The sequence below is a fragment of the Falco peregrinus genome, chromosome 5 (assembly GCF_023634155.1).
Source record: "Falco peregrinus isolate bFalPer1 chromosome 5, bFalPer1.pri, whole genome shotgun sequence".
In the NCBI taxonomy this organism is placed as follows: Eukaryota; Metazoa; Chordata; class Aves; order Falconiformes; family Falconidae; genus Falco; species Falco peregrinus.
The window spans coordinates 19,342,060-19,361,317 of NC_073725.1; the positions used below are offsets into that span (position 1 = coordinate 19,342,060).

Here is a 19,258-nt window from a genome sequence, read left to right on the forward strand (position 1 = left end):
AGAGATTATAAAAACTGAAGAAGCGGATGTAAAAGAAAATTATTTGGGTGTTTTTACTTTCAGAGAATGTGAAAAAAAAATGTTTAAATGCCTTTTCATGTTTTGGTTAGTTTTGTGAGGTTGCTCATGCAAATGTTTGGACTTAAATGAGAAGAGCTTTGATTTCAGTGGAAAGCAGCAGAGTATTTTCAGCATAGAGGAAGGTAAGCTGATCTTGAGGCCCCTGATAGGGTGTATAATACACGGGTGGAATTACAGCCAGCAACCACATAAGGCTGTGGTGTGGGGAGGTTGAACAGTAGCTTTGCCAATCACAACTTCAGCTGAAATATTGTTAATTCTGCTGTGGCCAGAAGTCAGTGCAGTCTGATATCAGAATCAATTGCTACAAGGTATTATATGTTTGCATATTGAGAAAATCACTGACACTGAAATTGAGACAGGTTTCTCCTTATTGCATTTGAACCTTTGGCAACCCCCCAAAAAGTGGCTATGCAGAAGTTAAATAACCTGAGAGATCTTTCTTACAGTACAGAGGATAATAGTAAGACATCTGATAATGAAGGGAAGTGAAAGAATGTCCTCCAGAGGAGGTCTTCTAGTAGTGTGTGCCCTACCAGCAGCATGCAAGCCATCTTACGGTGTTCTGTGAACAGTGCTTGGATAGCTACGTGTCCTGTACTTCTAAAAATATGGGAACTGCCTCTCTTAATTATTTCTGTTTGGTCTGAGACTTCATGCTTCAGAAGTTTTTTTGTATTGAAAAGCCCTCTGAGGAGGAGAGAAGTCTTACAAATTATTTTAAAATACTGATTCTAGCCTCCCTAATTGAATAACTGTAAGAGTTATGTTTTACATGAGTGTCTAGATTTTATGGCCAAGATCAAAGGCTTATTAAACTCTTCTCTTTTTAGAACCACATGCTGAAAAAAGGGTCAGTTACATTGAACAGGCATAGGTGGGAGGCAGACAGAGAAATAAAGACAGAGATACATGTTCATGCAGCCAAACAGAGCATGGGAGGCAGATGTGTTTGCAGCATCAGTGGTGGTGGTTGTTTTGTTGTTTTTTTTCCCCCAGGAACATAAGGCACATTGTTTCTGACAGTGAGTGAGAAGCATTCATTGGTAAATGCTATGTCTTCAAATTTGTACCTTTATTATGATAAAGATTAATTGGTTTGTAGAAAGTTATAGGAGTGAGAATACCTTTGAAACTCTTGTTTTACTTTGTGTTTTCTTTCCTGGTTTTCTTCTCTGCTCAGTAACCTTTTTGATAATCTTTGTTCTGTATATCATAAGATGAGAAGAGTATTTTTAGGCAGCCATGTAAATTGAAAACTGACATGTCCCATTTATGCACATGCAATGTACTGAAATGTTAGATACTTCGTTTCTTAGGCTGTCCGAAGTATGAAAATGATTATATGCCAGAGCCTCCAGAACAATAATCTTGTCATGCTCTGGTTGTAGTCAGAACGCAAGAGGTGCAGAATTTTTGGGTAGAAGGCAAGATAGCCAAGAATCAGGTCAATCTTGATAAGTATTAAAACTTCTTATCGTGGCACCCCAGTCAAGTGTGCTTTGGGCAGTGTACAGCAGAATTGCACATGGTAGACGGAATATTTACAAGTTCTGGGCTTTTCCTTCATGTTGGTTTTAGAACCATCATTGAAAAGATCCATCGTTGACTTTCTTCTGACGTAGCTATCCTTTCTTTGATTTTTATAAAACTGGTGACAAGCCACTTGCAGGGAAGGAAGCTTGATTCTGTAAATATGTGCGTCTAGGTGGGTAAATATTTTGGGGTATGTTTTTTGTTTCTAAAAGTCGAATTTTTATTGGTCAACACAAGTATGTTTGAGAGAGTTGTGGGGTTTGGTGGACTAGTATGACTAGGACAGGTATCGTTCAGTTGGCACTTGAAATCCTGCCTTGTTTCATTCTGAGCTTTTGAGCAACTGGTATGTTTGCTGGAGGCTGGTTAGTCTGTCTCAGTATTTTTCTACTCTATCAGTGCCTTGGCATTTTGATTTTTGTGAGGTCTAAATGTTTCCCAGAACAAAGGTTTCCAAGAAAGGAGGAAGAGCCTTTGTTGAACCCGACAATTGAAGTTTGGGCAGTTCAATGAGGCAATGTCTTTTAGGAGACCATTAATCTTTCAAATTCTAACCTTTGGTTGTATAACAAAAAAATGCAACACTAGGCATAAAGTAACCTGCCAGCAATTACATTTGGCAGCCTTTGCACCTGTCTTTGGCCGTAGTCATATACAAATGTAAAGAGCCTTAGACCTTTTATTCTTAGATCTCCACTTAGGCTAGAGGCAGGCTAAAACTTTTCTGGATTTAAGGTGGTAATGATGTGGATAAGGATTGGGAAAAATCCGATGAAGGAAAAAAAAAAAAAAAAGCAGTACATTCCCTCTCTATTCTTTGTTCTTCAGAGACACTTCTGAATGAAAATTAGGTCAGTCTTAGCCTTTTGTAGCTTTGAAATTTGAGGTTCCAGAAGGCAGTAGTGTGTTTGGATATATTTGTAGGACAAAAGAGACAAGGGAAGACTCTCCAGTGGCTAGAATTTTCTGCTCTTTAATAAGTATTCTGTGTCTAAATGTGTGGGAAACACAGGGTTGTGGGGAGGGGAACTGCAAAGCTTATATATGTAACACAAAGCTCTCTGAGCAAGAGATGGTGGGGTTTTGGGGGCTTTACTGTTTATTTGTTTGTTTTAGAATGATTGCCAAAGCTAGACATGCTAATGATTACTATTTAGAAATGTTGTAGTAGTACTTAAAGTGTTGGTCAGTTCCCACTGATGTAACTGTTGTGCAGTCTCCCAGGCTTTGTCTGTACTGAGAAGATGAAAAGGGGATGGGAGAGTAATAAACATGCAACCTGCATAAACAACATATACCAGCAAATGTCACAAGAGTTACAAGACAATGTTTTCTCACGTGGGTTATGAAGATAGGTTAGGCCATAGACCTCGGATGTCTCTCCTGGGGATAAGGAGAAAAGGAACATTGCTGTCCTTTAGATTGAATTTGTCCATCTTCAGAACTCATTGTCACCTAGTATTATTTTTGGTATCATATTATTGTAGACTGAAGAATTTCCCTTTGACGAGAGAAGATCTTAGTATGACTTGTTAATGGAAAATGTAAGGTCTTTGAGTTGACTGAGAGACGTAGGTCTTTTCTTGGCTGGGTGCATTGTAACTGGGAACATGATAAAGGGGATCTGACTGTGTTGGTTGGTGTCAATGTGCACTGGAGTTGCCATAGCAAAGTAATATATACAAGGGATAGTGGATTTGCCTGCACAGTGGTGTAAAAATGTAGTATTGTAAGTACTGGTTTTCCTAATACTTGGCACTGTCAGCTCTATTTAAATACCAAATTCACCATGGACTTAAATAATTAGAATACATAGAATAATGTTCCTCTTCCTTTTTTGTGCCCTGTTTCCCTGTATCTTTTCCTCCCTCATTTTTGAAATGAACAAGGAGATTAAGTACCAACCTCTATTAGTACAACGTTGCAGTTGAGAACGAAATTGTCAGGATGGCTGCTTATGGTTCCCACAACAATCATAACTAGACTAAATTGCACATATGTATTAAGACATAAAACCTAGAATATAGCAATATGGAATATTCTTTATAACACATTATGCATGCCGTGGGAGCCATCACTTTGAAAATCTTGACTTCTGTGTTTTTAAAATCTCTTTTGACATGCAACATTAATGTATTTTTTCCTTTTGCATGTAATTTTTTTTTTTCCTGTGCCCACTGGTGATGAAAATCGGGTCATGAATGTGATCTTGGTACCCCTATGAACTCTGCCTAGCAACCAGTCCTTCTCCTTCATTTAATGTTTTGGCAATGAAAACTAATACAAGGAGAAATAAATAACAGCGTGCAGTGAAATGAGAAGTATAAAACAGTGAGCTCCCATTAATGGCTGCATTATATCTCTGTAAGTTCCAAATGATCTCTGATAAATGTTTTTAGAAAAAACAGATTGAAATATTACTTTCTTGGCTTACAAATACAAATAAAGGGATACTTAAATTTCACTTCTATTTTGCCGACTGGTAAGAGTTGTACCATTTTGCAATCTAGCCAGCCTTTGGTTCATGTGCTCTGCAGTACAATTAACAGTTCCCTTGCCGAGGCTGCACCATTCTATCTGGGCAGAAGTAAATTCACAGTGATTGCTGAAGCTAACTAAAATCACCAGGCTTCTATGGCAGCATAGCAAGCCTTGCTCTCTTCACTAGTCCAGTGGTGGGATTCCTGGGCTGTTTTTGTCTCCTTTTAGCCTGTTTCCAGTCTCATCCTTGCTTTACCCTGTTAGATTTGGTTCTGATGTTTGGGTGTTTTAGCTGTCAGCCAAATGAAGACTTTTCTTATGTCACTTACAGGGACAGGAAGATTGACCTGAAACTGGTCGTGCAAGGGTCTGATTATTTCTGTTCGTTTGAAGATAGCTTCGTTTTCAGAGTCAGCATTACTATCATGCTTCAGGCTTTCTACCATCATCCTCTTCTTGTGACTCCCATTGAAATCAAGAGGAGTTCGTATGGAGCAGCAGGATAGTTTGTAATCAACAGCAGGGTATTGCATGTACAATGATCTTGTTTAATTTAGTATAATTGGAGTTGAAGTGCAGAAATCCTGTTATATCTTATTATGATAAGGAGCTGGAATTTTCATAAGGGTGTGTGATCTTTTGGTGTCCAACTTCTCTTGGAAGTTAATGAATGTTTGAGTCTTTATTGTCCTACAGTTTGAGCAACTGCAGTTTAACATTGATTAACAGAATGCTGATAGGACGTTTACAGTTTTAATAGGGATTTGCTTTTGTCCCTAAACATACATTCCATGTTCTTGTCTCGTTTTGGTTGGCAGACTTGTTTCCTCTATTATGGTAGCTCTGAGCAGGTCCTATCAAAATGTGGAGGATGCTGGATAAACACACAGATTAAAAAGTATTTCCCTCATCAAATAGGATGCAATCCATTTCATTTTGTAATTTTAGTTAAAATGACAAAATAGACTTTAAAAGCATGGTGTTATCTGAAATATTTGAAAAGCAGGCACCGCTTTTCATGCTTTCACAGGTGTTATCTTTGCAGCTGCTGATAATCTTGCATTGGTGTTGTTGGAAGATGTACTGTGAGACAGTGGCTCTGACAGCCACAACTTCCAGACTCCTTGCTTATAGGTCAAGATGAAGGTGACTGATAGTATATGACCATAAGAATATTTGGTTTTATTAACAGCGAGGTCCGAACTTGTATGTTGGTTTTCTATGAGCTGGCTAGCTAACCCAACAGGTCTCTTCAGGAGAACCAAGATTCAGAACAGGGATAGAAAGAAGACAGAAATATTACTGTTCTTTGATGGTTTATCTATTTAGTTGTCTCTGATTCAAAAAGTATCCCTTAGATGTAACGCTTTATTGAAATCATAGGCTTGAGGTGGTTCAGATCCCCATGCATGCAGGAGTTTCTGATTATCAGGGCTTTTCTGGCACAATTCTCAGCTTGAAACAAACCTAGCTTTGCTGGTGAGTTTAGTTGAGCCTGAAATGTGTCAGACTGCATGGTGCAGTTACACGAGTTGCTGGTAGGCCTGTTCTTAGTTCTTCCTAAATCATGGAAATTTCCTAAAGAGAAGTTACTTGGATACTCAGAGGACAACCTATACTGTGCCCACAAGTTTTCAGATTCATGACAACTATGTATTTGCTTAAAAGTAAATTACAGCACTGAACTTACTGCTAGATACTTTATTTTATTTTGAGGTATGCAACAGTTCTATTAACTTTCCTGTTGCGCTTTTAGGGGAAGAAAATTAATGATTGTCAGGTTATTCTGTGTACATTGTACATGCACGTGAAAGCCCATGCTCATCAGTATGAGCTGTGACAAGTCACTAATGCAACACAGAAGCCTAGGCAATAGCAAAAGGAAAAAACTGCGGCCCAGTTAATTCTGTTCAGCAAAAAGAAATCCAGCTGGCATTCTGGAAGTTTTAATTTTAAGGAGAAGATAGAGATACAAGTATTTTAACTGAAATATTTTGGAAAATAAGTAAACTCTTTAAAGCAGCTGAAGGTAGTTTCCAATATATTTTGTTATGAAATTAGTTTTTCAAGTCCTCCCTTAAGTTTGTTTTAAGATATTACCATAACTTTTATGGTCAGTTGATTACTCATTTAGCCACAAAGAGGAATTTCTTAAGAAAAAGTTTTGATATTTTAGAGTGAAATTTTTTTCATTTCTATAATGTGATGAAAGATTTCACTCAATCTTATGGATTTTTTGGAAGGTCATGCATTATTGAAAGTCCAGTGATTCTCCAGTAGAGTTGCTAGTGTGTGATTATATTTGGATTTGTTCCTGCTGGTTTTCTGCTAAAACTGGGAGTATCTGTAAGTTTGCAAAAGTCCCTGGCCGTGTTAACCACATTTTGAAATAGAGCATATTTACTAGGGATTTTGTGGAGGTTTTTATTTCTTGGGATTGTTTTGTTTAAATTAATTCTTATAAAGCAAATTTCTTAATTGTTTTGTGTGATTTTGAGATACTGTAGTACTTATACCATTTGTGGAATAGTTAATTTTCTTTATTTTTTTTGTATGAAACTGTGATTTTTCCCTCTTTCTCTGTTCTCAGTGTTTCAAATCATACAGTAGGTACAGTTTTTAAATCAGTATTTCATCAGAAGATTTGTTTTGCTGTATCACATCATAAATTAAGCAAAACGTACAGTAAGCTAGTTTTACTACTTTACTACTGTCTTTTGCTGTAAGTTCATAGGCAGGTAATATTTAATGTCAGAAGAAAAGAAAAGGGCATAAATTCTTGCCATTGCACTTTGACATGTTACAATAAAACATGCAAAGGATAAGGTCTATTTTATTAGGAAGGGTGATTTGCAAGAAGGATCACAATTCCTCAGAACTGCCATGGTTATTGACTTGCCCTTTCTCATAGTTGTGTCATGTTTCATCAGCCTTTAAAAATCTTGAAGGTATCACAATAAATCCTGAGGCTCCAATAGGGAGCATTACATATTAAGAAGTATTGACCAAACTGACTTTGTGTTTTACACGAGGTGATGGTTTCAGTTCTTGGAAGGGGAAGGTCAGCCTAGACTCAAAATGACTGAATAGGTGAAAACTACGTTCTTCACAGGTGGACTTCTTTAAATGTGTAGAGGGACAAAAAAAAAAAAAAAAAAAAAAGTCACTGGACACTGGATTACGTGGTTGAATACCACTAATATTCATAGCCAGCTGATACGAATTTTTTTAAAAAAGAATTTAGGGCAACTGCAGCTCCAAAGTATTCACTAAATTCTGAAATCTTAGAGGAATCTTCTTGAAATGAAAGCCTTTTGTTTTCCAAAGGCTGTTAAATGAAGGCCCCATTTAAACAGTCATTTAAGGTCCAGTCTGGGACGCAAGCCTGGAAATACATCTTTACTTTAAAGAATCTGTAGCTTAGAGCTGTCTCTGATATATATCAATTTGTCATAGCCAGCAAAGTTCTACCACCTCCATTTTTCTTCTTCAAATTTCATAAAATATATTCTTCTCAACCATTCCAGTGTTGTGCTTTATAATCGTATTTCTGTTTACTCTCTGATACTGAGCACGGCAATGAAAAAAATGTGATGATATGGCCATTCTGCGATGGAAATCAAATCTATTACAGGCTATAGAAATTCAGTCCCACACTTCTCTCCTGTAATTTAAATCTCAGTATTTTTGGATCATTGATGTAGTTAGTGGTTTCTAGTGCCAAGTAAGACAGATTGTTTCACAGCAGGTAAACACAATTTTGGATATTATAAAAGTTTTCTTAAAATCATGTTTGAACTTGTGGAGACTTCAATCTGTGTAACAAGATTTAAAGTACTCAAAAAAAACCCCAACCAAAACCACCACACCACCTTCACTTTTTCTGATTGTTTTTTGTATGTCCTTTTTGAGTAAATATTTTTTTTCTAGTTTAGATTTAATAGCACATATTCCTTGGAGATATTGGCATGAATATTTGATTTCTGCTGTGTGTTCATTGCTCTCTTTTATTAGTTTGTGTTTCATGAAGCTTTCTGGCTTGGCATATGTGGAGTGACCAATTAAATTTTTAACAAAATTGCTTAGCTCTCTCTCATACATGTTATAATTTCTTCCCTGAAAAAAACAGATATCAAACTGCTTTTCCTGCCTTTTCTTTTGCTCACAAGATCACGTGGAGCCTGGAATTACCCACTGGAAAAGGCAAACATAATGCAGAAACCCCAGGATTTCTGGCAAGGTATTTTCAGAAGCCAAAGCTGCAGATCCATGAACCGATGCTGCCAGTTCTGTCAACCCATGTTTCTGCCTTTTCTCTCTTGACTATTGCAAAAGCTTTTAAAGAGGATTTCTTCCTCTCACCATTACGGTGACAGTATAAGACACCTGATTGGTGTTTTATAGTAGGATTTTTTTGTTTCTTCAGGAATTGATTGCAATGTGTAGTATGTTGTAGTGATGCTGCTAATGAGGCAACGTGATGTGTATCAGTACCTGTCTTAAGGTGGATTTTAAAACAGGGGGAGAATCTCTAACAATATTTTTAGAGGTGTCAAGGGAATTGTCAAAAGATAGGAACGTTGATTTCCCTGTTATTTCTACAAGTGAGTATGAGCTGAGGATATCTGGCACTGAAGTGAACAGGGCGTTGTGCAGAAATGTGTAATGGTTTTGTTGGCTTTTCTAACATGCATTTAATCATTAGGCATTTTAACTTCTAATTTACACTTACAATTGGCATTTTTCTTAATTTTCTTTTGAGACCATGGCAATATAGACCATTGAGTGCAATCCATGGCATGCTTAAGGCTTCTCTTTGTAATGTGTGGTGTTTACCACTTAACTCCGTTGCCTGAGACTGGCCAAAATGGGACCAGCTAAATGGGATTACTGTATTTACATAAAATACAAATATTAATAGATTAAAATGTACATTTTGTGTATTTCTATATATTTATGTTTTATATAACTATATAGATAGTCATATATATTATATGTGTTTATAATTTCCCTGTAGTATTAGGACAGTAAGATAACATCTCTGCCTTAATTTTCTTTTTCTTCAGAGGGACTTTAAACAATGAGAGAAAGGGGGATGTGGATCTGGTGGGAAAAAGTAATCATTCTTAGGAGAGTCAAAGTTAAAAATAGGGAACATCTTCAGATTTGATTGAAAATTGCCAAAATCTTGACTATACCCCTTGCAAGATTTTAGGGAGAATGGTGGTGTCTAGCAAAGTTAGCTTACTTGATGGGATTTTATTTGCATGAACTGTTCTCACTGGATGTTGCTCTCCCAAATCTACTAAAGATCAAGTAAACCATCTACCAAAAGCCATCAACTAAGCATTTGTATTCCAATATGTTTTCTGATAAACACAATCGAGAAGAAGCAATGGCAGCATTCCTATGTTGATAAATGAGTAAAACAATATATTAAAAAATCATACAATAATCTTGTACTAGAAACTCTCAAAGGGTCTAGCCTTTGTTAGAAGAGACTTGAACGATAACTATACAAATTAGTTGGAATATGAGCTTGGAAAATCTACTTTAAAACAAGCTTGATTTCAATGGTCTTTGACTATGGAGAGTATAATTGCACGGTTTCTGAGCAGCAGAGTTAATGTCTTGTAGTGTGTGATATGATGTTGGGGGTTTTTTTTTGTTGTTGTTGGTTCCATGGTTTGGGTTTTTTTGTTTATTTTTCTTGGGTTTTAATCTCATATAGAATTATAGGGGTTTTTTTGTTTGGTTGTTTTCTTGAAAGAAGACTTTCTTTAGCTTCAGGTGAATTTTGTTTTGGAAAGTGATATTAGGACAAACAGGAATAGCTACTACATTTAATTCTAGTAATCAGAAGAGACTTTTGGAAGGAATTGATGTTTGTGTTTTTTTTCTTTCAGTTCTTATGTGAAAGCTTTTTGCTGTTTTGCAGTCAGTGTTTGCTAAGGCAATTCTAGTTATTAGGCGGAGGACTTTCATCAGCATAGTGCTGCTTTGCTGTTAGCAATTATTTTCTATCTGGGTTCGCCAATTAAGCTAGTGCTAGTGAAAATGCACCTAATTTGTCAAGAAATGGTAGGATGACATATAGGGCCCACTATATAAATTGGGAAAGAAAAAAAAAAATCAGGGAAAGTCTATTTGAAATTCAGGAACTTGGACTGTTCCTGCAGCATTTTCATTCTGGTTATGCCTCCATTCACTGGTGATGTTTGAAGAAGTGTAAAGCAATTGGTCATAAGTTATGGGCCATCCATGTCCTGAATATCAGTTTTTTAAAAATTTTAGTACTGTACAAAATTATGTTCTTTGTTTTATTTAGGGTTTTGGGTTGTGTTTGTTTGTTTGAGTGTTGTGGGTTGTGTTTTGGTTTTTTGGGTTTTTTTGTTGTTATTTGGGTTTATGCCCCTCCTTGGACTCAGCTGATTTGAGTTTGGCACTTGGTTTATTAGTGCGTGAGGCATGACAGCTTAGCTGGCCACTCATTTGTAACCTGCAATCTGCTTAGACTGAATTCTTCAAAGGCATGTATGCTCAAAATGTAGGTGTGTGATGTTTAGATTTTCTAAACAAGTCCTTAAGCTTTAGGAGGAACTGAGTAAATAAATAGGTTAATTTAATTTTATAGTTCCTGCATGTAAAGCAAAATGGACTTAATCCATGGTTACCTGAGAACAGCAATATTAAAGAGAAGGCATCAAAGTAAGAAAGAGTAGTGACAGCTTGACTTGAAGAAACAAAAAATGTTTCAAGAACTTCTGCATTAAACTATATACATTAATTTTAATTTGAACAAAATATATGTAAGCTATATATTAATCCAGATTTCATTATGGTGTACCACAAAGGGCTTTAATTATCTCACCTAGACTGTACTGCGTATCTGTAGTCCCACCACTTCAATCTGTGGCAGCTCCCAGGCTCTGCAGTAGCTCTGATTGCCCTCAGCACTGCCAAGACCCCTCTGTGGGGAACCTGAGCTCATTTGTGCTGCATTGTTGATCAGTGTTTCATATTGGAAAGACAGTATTCCTTCTGGGATATCCTTATGATATTCATTGTCTTTAAACTGGCTTTTAGTGTTTGTGAAAACAGAGCTCCTCTAGTGCATTCACCACTGTGCATCAATGGGTGGAGAAATATCTGACTCCGAGTGCGGTCCTGGCGGAGGAAGAGTGTGAAAGAGATGTAAGGAAATGTGGAAGCAGATTGTCAATTGATAAAAATTAGACTAGATGTAGATAGCAGTGGAAGCAGTGTATACCTGTTTAACTGGCAATTAAAAGGAATTGGCTTCTTTAAACCTAACAGCAAATAATGAGGCAATGTGCAGTTATTTCTCACAGAAAAAGAGAAATATTGAGAAATCAGGAAAGCTATTTAAAAATAGAGAACTATTGGCACAAGAAGAAAAAAGTACAAAGTATTTGATGCATACAGTGGGGTAATGGAGAAGGTGTCTGGCAAGGCAGTGAGGTTCTTGAACGTCCTTGCAGTAAAATTACTAGAGCATCCTCCCTAGACCCTCTCTAACCTTAAAGCTCTCTGTCTTTCAAGGGGAATTTGTGATACAATTATTTCTGATAGCTGAGAAACAGATCTGATTATCTGGGAAGATGAGTTTCAGTCCCCCTTTCCCTTTGAGTTGTGTTTTTGCCTATGTTGGCTCTTCTTTTCATTACGGGATATGAGGAAAATTACTTCTGTGTAGTGGAAGGAGACTGGGAGCCACTGTGTCTCTGTGTTTGGAGTCATGGGAGCTTTCCACCAGGTGTAGTTTTCCACACCTAACGGTGCGACCAGTTAGTTTAATGACTTTGATTTTAGGGAAGTTTGTCAGGTTTATGCCTGGGAATGAGATACAATTTGGTGCATGTGTTTGAAGTGCAGGAGGCAGTGCTGAAGGCTGGACTAAAGCAAACGACTCATTCCAAGGCTGCTGATTTGTACATCTGATAGCTTGTTAAAAGATTGGGTGTTACTTAGTTCCTGGTAAACTTGTATGATTGATGTTTATTAGTCAGATCACTCAAAGCCTCATATCTTTTCATGCTGATCCTGGATGACTTCAAATGGTCATCATGACAGATAAAAGAACATTGGGGTTTTTTTGAGCCTTTTCTTAAGTATTAAAACAAAGCAGGCTCTCCCTATAAGCCATCTATATTTACTTTCCTGGATAAAGTTTCTAGCTTTGCAGAAGTGTAACAAGCTAGAGGGAACATCATCATCATTATTATTTGGCTGAAAGTGATGATATTTATGTGAGATCTTCTGACAGGGAGTTAAAGTGGAAAACATTAGTGACAATCTATTAGGAACAAGAGCATCCCTTTGAAGAAAGGGATCAGGTGTAAACCACAAAAGATTGCTTTGTTTCTGGGGTTTTTTTTGGTTATTAATCCCTGCTTTGATTTGTAAATACTGGGTTTCACGTGCAGGTTGGAAGGAAAGCCAGTGCTATTCCAAGATAGCCTTCAGCTGTGATGCTGCTCCTGATATCATCTAGTTGCCTCTTTCAAAAGATGACTGGTTGTTGTGTAGGATCTGAGATCCGATCCAATATGTTTCAATCCACCCTGTTTTCATCAAATTTGACACCGTTGCTGCTGATGGTTGTTTGCTGGCCTGCTTAAGGTGGGTCAGTGGCCTCTGCACTGCTGCTTGTACACAGATGCTTATGTTTCTGTAACTCCTGGAAAAAAAAAAAAAAGTGTCTGCTGACAGTCTGTCTCTGTTAAAGTGCCAACAGTAAATAAGTCTAAATAACCTTTTACCCACAAAGGTCTGTGGCGCATAGGAGCAGAAAAATGTGGGCAATAACTGTTTTTTGCAAACATCTGTTTTTGTAGTGATGATGGAGAGGGGACAAAGTAAAGACAAGAGGAGGTGGGAAATAAAATTAAGGCTTCAAGCATTTCCTTTAAAAATACTTTTTTTGCTCTTTTTTCCTAAGGTTTAGTCTTCAGTCTTTTAACAACCAGTGAGTTTGTAGGATTCTGTGTATTTCACAGCCTTAATTTTAATTTTATTTTAAAAGTTTTTTTCATACTAAAGCACTTTGGTGTGAGAGCTGGCATGGATGATTATTCTGCTGTGCTAATACGCAGCAGCAAACTTTAGCTTCCAAGTACGTACATGTATTTCTGTGGGAAATGTAGGAAAACAGTGAGAAGGAACACGCAGTACCAGCTGTCTAATGGTGTAGGTCCTGAAGACTAGGACTGACAACTGAGTAGTAGTGTGTTTAAACTCAAACCCCAGGATTTATTTTACTTAGCTTTTGTGGGGTTTATGGGTTTGGGTTTGTTTGTTTGTTTGATTTTGCTGGGTTTTTGTTTTTTTTTTTTGAACAACGTTTTATATTCTGAAGATTTTCTTTGAAGCCACTGTAGAGAGTTGAAGCTTTTGCTTTCAGTGTGAAGTCTGAGATCGTCATATATTATTTGATGATAGGAACTGGAATGTTTAAGTAGATGTCAACTAATCGGAAACTAATGCTTTAAGCCATGAGAATTTGGCAGCATTGAGGGTTATGTATGCTGATAATTTTAAGATAATGCCATAGTTTATTTCCAATGGTTTCCTGGAATCTGATGCATTAGTTAGCAATAATGAGTCAAAGCTATCTCTATATGTATGGATGAGGTATATATTGCGTAGTGGAAATCATGACTGACATCTCTGCTTCCAGTTCATGGGCTTGTACCTGCAAGCCATTCATGCAAGTGGAGAATCATTATGGGATGAGAAGGATCCTGACCTGTAGGTACTGCTAAGATCAGCCAGTTTTCAGTTACAGGAGCCGTTCAGGGTCAAATGATTTTACTTCTATGTTTCGCAGCTTTATTTGGAGAAAAAAAAAATATAATTGGGTTTCACTCTGGAAGTGTTCAGTCCTGCCTTCTGCTGCTGCTTGCTCTTGGTTAAAAGTATGCTGTTTGATCTTAAAGCCTGCTCATCTCCTTTCCTGAGAGAGGACATGTTGATACCTACTGGGAGCATAAGGATCTCAAAATTCCTGCTTCAGTATGTGATACCTTTGAGACCATCCAAACATTTCCAGGTACATAATACTGAAAGGGCTGGCTCACCTGTGGTGGGCTCTTAGGGTTTTTTTCAGATGTCTCTCTTTAATTTGGGTTGATGGTCGGCTATCAGATGATCATTGAGGGGGCTGTCTTAATGGCTTTGCTCATTTTTCTGTTCTGTTCTTTTTTGACAGCTCTTCTTCTGGGTATGTTTTTTTAAAATTCTTGAATTAAGTGTATTCCTTCCCACACACTTCTCTTGGAATTTATATGGTATGTGTTGTATGAACGTATATGACCCTATGTGCCTTCTTCCATCCCTTTCTTGGAGCTCTGGCAATAGCTGCTCAAGCTTGGTAGTACCCTCAGTTTCTAAAGTGAAAACCCTGTTACTAGAGAAAGCAATTTCAGAAGAAAATAACATTTCCATCCCACAGTGTATGCTGATCAGCTGGTGCTTATAAATTCTGTATAAAGAGATTATGTTTCGATTAAAATGGGTCTACAAATGGCTTGGTGGGCACCTGTATTTTCTGTTGCATTGTGGTATGCAATACTTAGTTTGGTTTAAGGAATTAGAGGCTGAAATTTTGCCGCAAGCTCCTGTAGACCGCTTCTAGGATCCCCACACCCCTATGAAATTTTGCCGCTTGCAAATGAAGACGGTGGCTTTCGCCTAGCAACAAGCTTTGCGGTTTCTACCTGAGGATCAAAAACACAAGTGCATTTGTTCAGTCTTTTGCGTCACCTCGGTACTGAAGGTTTTGACAGTCAAATCATTGCTGACATTTCTGTTGATGTGCAAGAAAGGGAATAATCCAGTGTGGTTTTTTGATAGCAGTGCTGTCACTGTAGGACTGACAATAGTAAAAAGTGCATTTGTCGCTGAATAACTAGATATCCTGGAAATGCTTGAGAAAGAGGTGTATTTTCAATCAAAACGCCTCATGCTTAGTGGCTATTTTCTGACTATTTTCTGACTGATTCCTTTTTGGTATTTATACTCTCCCTGAAGTATTTTTACAAAAACCTGATTCCTTCTGAAAACCCACCCAAACAACTAAAAGTGTATCTTACGTATTGTAGTATGTAAATGATTAGTCATCACTTGTAAATTGCCTAATGGAGGAGGAGGAGGAAATTTATATTGAGGGAAGTTTGATTGAGACTCCTGTATGTGTCTCGGTTCTTCTTGCCTTTTTCCCCCCCCACAGAAGATAATTATGAAGGATTTTTTTCAAAAAAACATCCTAAGAAACATTGTCATTGCAGGTTTAAAAAAAGGGTAGCTGCAGATTGTAAGCTTATTTTTTACTTGCTCATGTTTTCTTGGGGAAATTTATGTGGTGGTTTTGTTGTTTAAATGTAAGATTGTATGGTCTTCTCATGCATTGCCAATGAAAAATGATGTTGGCATCAGAGATCTTAAGTGTAACAATATGGGGAACTCAGTTTATGAAGAAATATGTCTTTGGTAAAATGTGATAAGATTACGTTAAGCACCTGTGGCACAAGACCAGAAATGCTGTTTATTGGAGTCTTGGCAGGTGCCTTCACTTGCTGGATATGATACCCTTTGGTTGGTTGGTTTGTTGTCTGGTTTTTGTTTTGCTCTGTTTGTTTGCCTTATGAATAGTTAATTCACAGCGCATGGTAACATTGAAGAGTCCTGAAATAATTTGCCTCCTGATTTTGGTACGGTTATCTGTTTCCTGGTTGGTTTTGGAGGGTTTTGATTGCAGTGGTCTATCCCCTGGCTGGCTGTTTTCCAGGTGAAACTGTATTGCACTGTATTTCCCTGGGTTTTTTAGTTTGTGGTTGGTTTTGTTTGATTATTATTTTTTTTCTTCCTCCTCTCTTTCGGAATTGTGAGGGAAAAGGTTAATGGAAGATGGTTATGAGGAAAGGTTTTTTCAGTCTGGTTTATTCAGTCGTTTCTCTCTGAGTATTTCCTCCGTGAAATACATTTGCATGTGCTTGAGTGCTTAGGCATAATTTTCCGTATTGTTCCTCCGCTCCCATCACAATCCTCTGTTTGTCAATGAGATAACATTTCTGAAAATATCCTGCAAGAAATACCAAAAAGCAAGTTAGAGGACGTACTTTGTGTTACTCAGTGCAAATTTTTAAGTGGTTTGAGGAAAAGAAATATTTTTATGTATATAAATTTGCAGGGTGGCAGTGGTAGTTCATAGAGCTGCCTGCTGATCTGCCCTGTGTGCTTGAGCCCCTGGAGAGGGCAGGGCTTGATTTTTGTGAAAGGCTAAGTTCCATTTCTGGCACATGAAATTCAGCTTTCTTAACGTGGTGATTTCCAGTGTGCTGTCACGTACTGTACAGCAAATGCAACCATGTTCAATTTATATTGTGCCTCAGAAACAAAGCATCTAATATTAGAGTAAGATGATTTTCAGGCTGGTCCTCCCCCACCCGCCCAAGTGGAATGATACATATTTCCTCCTGTTTGCTGTTTTTGTGTATTTGCACTAATTGCTTCAACTGTGATTCACGCGCAAGCCTTGAGAAGAGGTGCCTGCTGTATCAAGACAGTTCGGCACATGGCCATGGCTTGTAAATCGGTCCGGTTCATCCAAAAATACTCCTTTTCCTTCAGATCAGCTATTCAGCTGGCAAAGACAATCCTGATGAACAGCATAAATTGCATGGCTGAGGTGACTCTCTCAGGTTTATTTTCCAAACCGTAACCTGGAGATCACTCACATGGTGCCTAGAAAGAAAGTGGTTTTGGTTTGGTTTTGGTTTTTTTTTTTCCTGGTGCCGTTGTTCAGGGAACAGGATTTCATCCTCCTTCTTCTCCCATTCTTGATCATTTAAACTTTTGTTCAGCTTATTAAATTAACATCTTGATTCACTCCCTTGGAAAAGCAGGTCACTTTCTAAAAGCACCCACCTAGCTTCTTTTTCAATAGCGTTTGACTATTGAAATTTTAATTGGAGCAGAAGCCGTAGTTCAAAAGCAGGCAAGTCCTTTTTCCTCACGGCCTCATTGATTTCTGTTGAAGCAAACAGATGAGCTTACATATAAATATGTATATATGCTTTTTTAAATGAAAAGTGCCGAAATTCACTAAAAAAGGTTAAATTTGAAGTGAGTAATCTTCAGTGCATAATGCAATTGTTAATTTTAGCTCCTTGCGTAGGAGCTGTTATGACTTGAACAGCCGGCTCAAGCCTTCATTAGAGAAGAAGCAGTCGGTTTTGAGACAGGTGGAGCTGGATCAAGCTGTGAAAGTGATTTGCTTGAAGCTGGTCATTAGTGTTAGAAATGTGGTCCTGTGTATTGCATCCTTACCTTGTACCATGATCATTATCATTGTTATTATTTACTTTTCGTCTTTTTCCAGGTTGACTATGATTCGTCAAACTCTCTGAAGGACCAGCATGGAGATTGGCATTCTGAACTGTTAATGGGGACATGGGACTCACGTTGTCATTGATCATTTGTGTGGACTTAACCAGCGAAGAGCAACAGAAGACGTTAGAAAGACAGTGGGAATTATAGCAGTTTTTCAGGTAAATGGCTTCTTTGGTGCAGCTGATAAACCATGAGTGTAAATGTTTTTGTGAACACTGTGTAAGCACGGAGGTGAGCTGCGAGGTAATATCCCATGAAGAACTTGTGCATGCATGTCCATCTCTCGATGAAAAACCTTAACAAATTAAGGGTTATTTAACAGACCAGTTTCAGGTCTTGCCATTCATCATGTTTTGCATTTTTAGCAAAGTGGTTCCAGTTTCAGGGGTAACCTCAGAATAGCCAGTACTGCGGAACTTCCTGGGGAGGGCGGTGGGAGGATGGAGAACAACTCAAAGCTTGAGTTGGCCGATTGGGAGATCATTTGTGAAATTCCTTTTCCAGTCAGTTTGTTTGTGAACCGTGTAGCCTCGTTTCTTGTGAAAGCCATAATCTTCCCCAAACAAGAAGATTATGTAGGAAAGGTTTTGTTGTTTTATTTGCTTACAGTGTCAAAACAAAAGCAATTATTGGAAAAAAATAAGTTCTTAAAACTCGGTATGTCTTATTTTTTCACTTATACCTTAAAAAGCTGAAGGTAAGCGATATCAGATCTGTCGAATGTTAATTACAAGCTGTAAAAAGAAACACGGCAAAGTGTGATTTTGTTTAATAGCCAGTGTTTCATTGTTGAGAAGTGGCAGGGTATTGCAAAAGACCGCTTCTGAAATAACTCTCTCAACTGCAGTTGTTTTTCCTGAAGATACTTCTTAAACCAAATGGATGGGGAAAGAAAAGTTAAATTATTCATGAGTCTCATTTGACAATTGATCAGTGGGGGAGGTTTCAAGAGGGAGTTGAGGGTAGAGAGAGAGAAAGAGAGATAAAATAATAATAGGCTTTAACTTTGAAAAGCCTTTAAAGCTTCTGTACAACAACCCATTGTGAGCTGAGAATAAATGCAGTTCAGTTAAGATATCTTCATTAGAAATACCTGCCAAGGGCTTCCTGTAGGATTTTCATAGTGCTGGAGAGTGACATGGGGTTTGGGAAGAGGCTTACAATTTTAATAATGGAGCTGTCAGTTTGATGCCTGAAAATGTTGACCCTGAAAGCTTTATTGCCAAATTTAGATTTCATATTTATGTTGAATTATTACCTCTTCAAAAAAAAAAAAAAATTTTTAAACTGGTAGTGAGCTCCATGGTCTTCTGCAATGTACAAAATGCATGGCTGAGCACTAAAAACAGTGCTCTTCCTCATGTTTCATTTTTATTTCTGTTTGTTGCTTGGCTATTCTATTTTATTAAAAAAAAAAAAAAAAAAAGGAGGGGGGAAAAAAGGTATAGAGGGGGGAGCACTGAGATGCCAGAGACCTGGAGGTCTGAATGGGTCTTTCCTGGCTGGTGCCACTGAGCTCTGTAGCGGAGAATCCCTCACTGTCCCTGTCTGTACCTGGGCAGTCCTGGGGCTGGGCTGGGAGGGTCTCCACCAAGACTGTTTAGATTGGAGTTCTGCTTCTTTAACCTGATGCAGTTCTACCGTTATCCAGTAGATTCAGTATATCTTCATATATATACGATTCAGTACGTATCTTCAACTGGGGCATACATAGCTTTCTGCTCCTGAGCTGCATATTTTCATTTGT

General features: G+C 37.8%; 1 protein-coding gene across 20 annotated transcripts in view; it reads left to right on the forward strand.

Annotated features, from left to right (window-relative positions):
- The window catches only part of ARPP21 (cAMP regulated phosphoprotein 21), a 146,143-nt gene that overhangs the window by 21,020 nt on the left and 105,865 nt on the right, over positions 1-19,258 (forward strand). For all 20 annotated transcript variants that reach the window (XM_055806480.1, XM_027793720.2, XM_055806479.1 and 17 more), the window contains exon 2: positions 17,501-17,669. The gene's annotated coding sequence lies outside the window, so the exon portion shown is untranslated. The remainder of the gene's footprint in view (positions 1-17,500; positions 17,670-19,258) is intronic.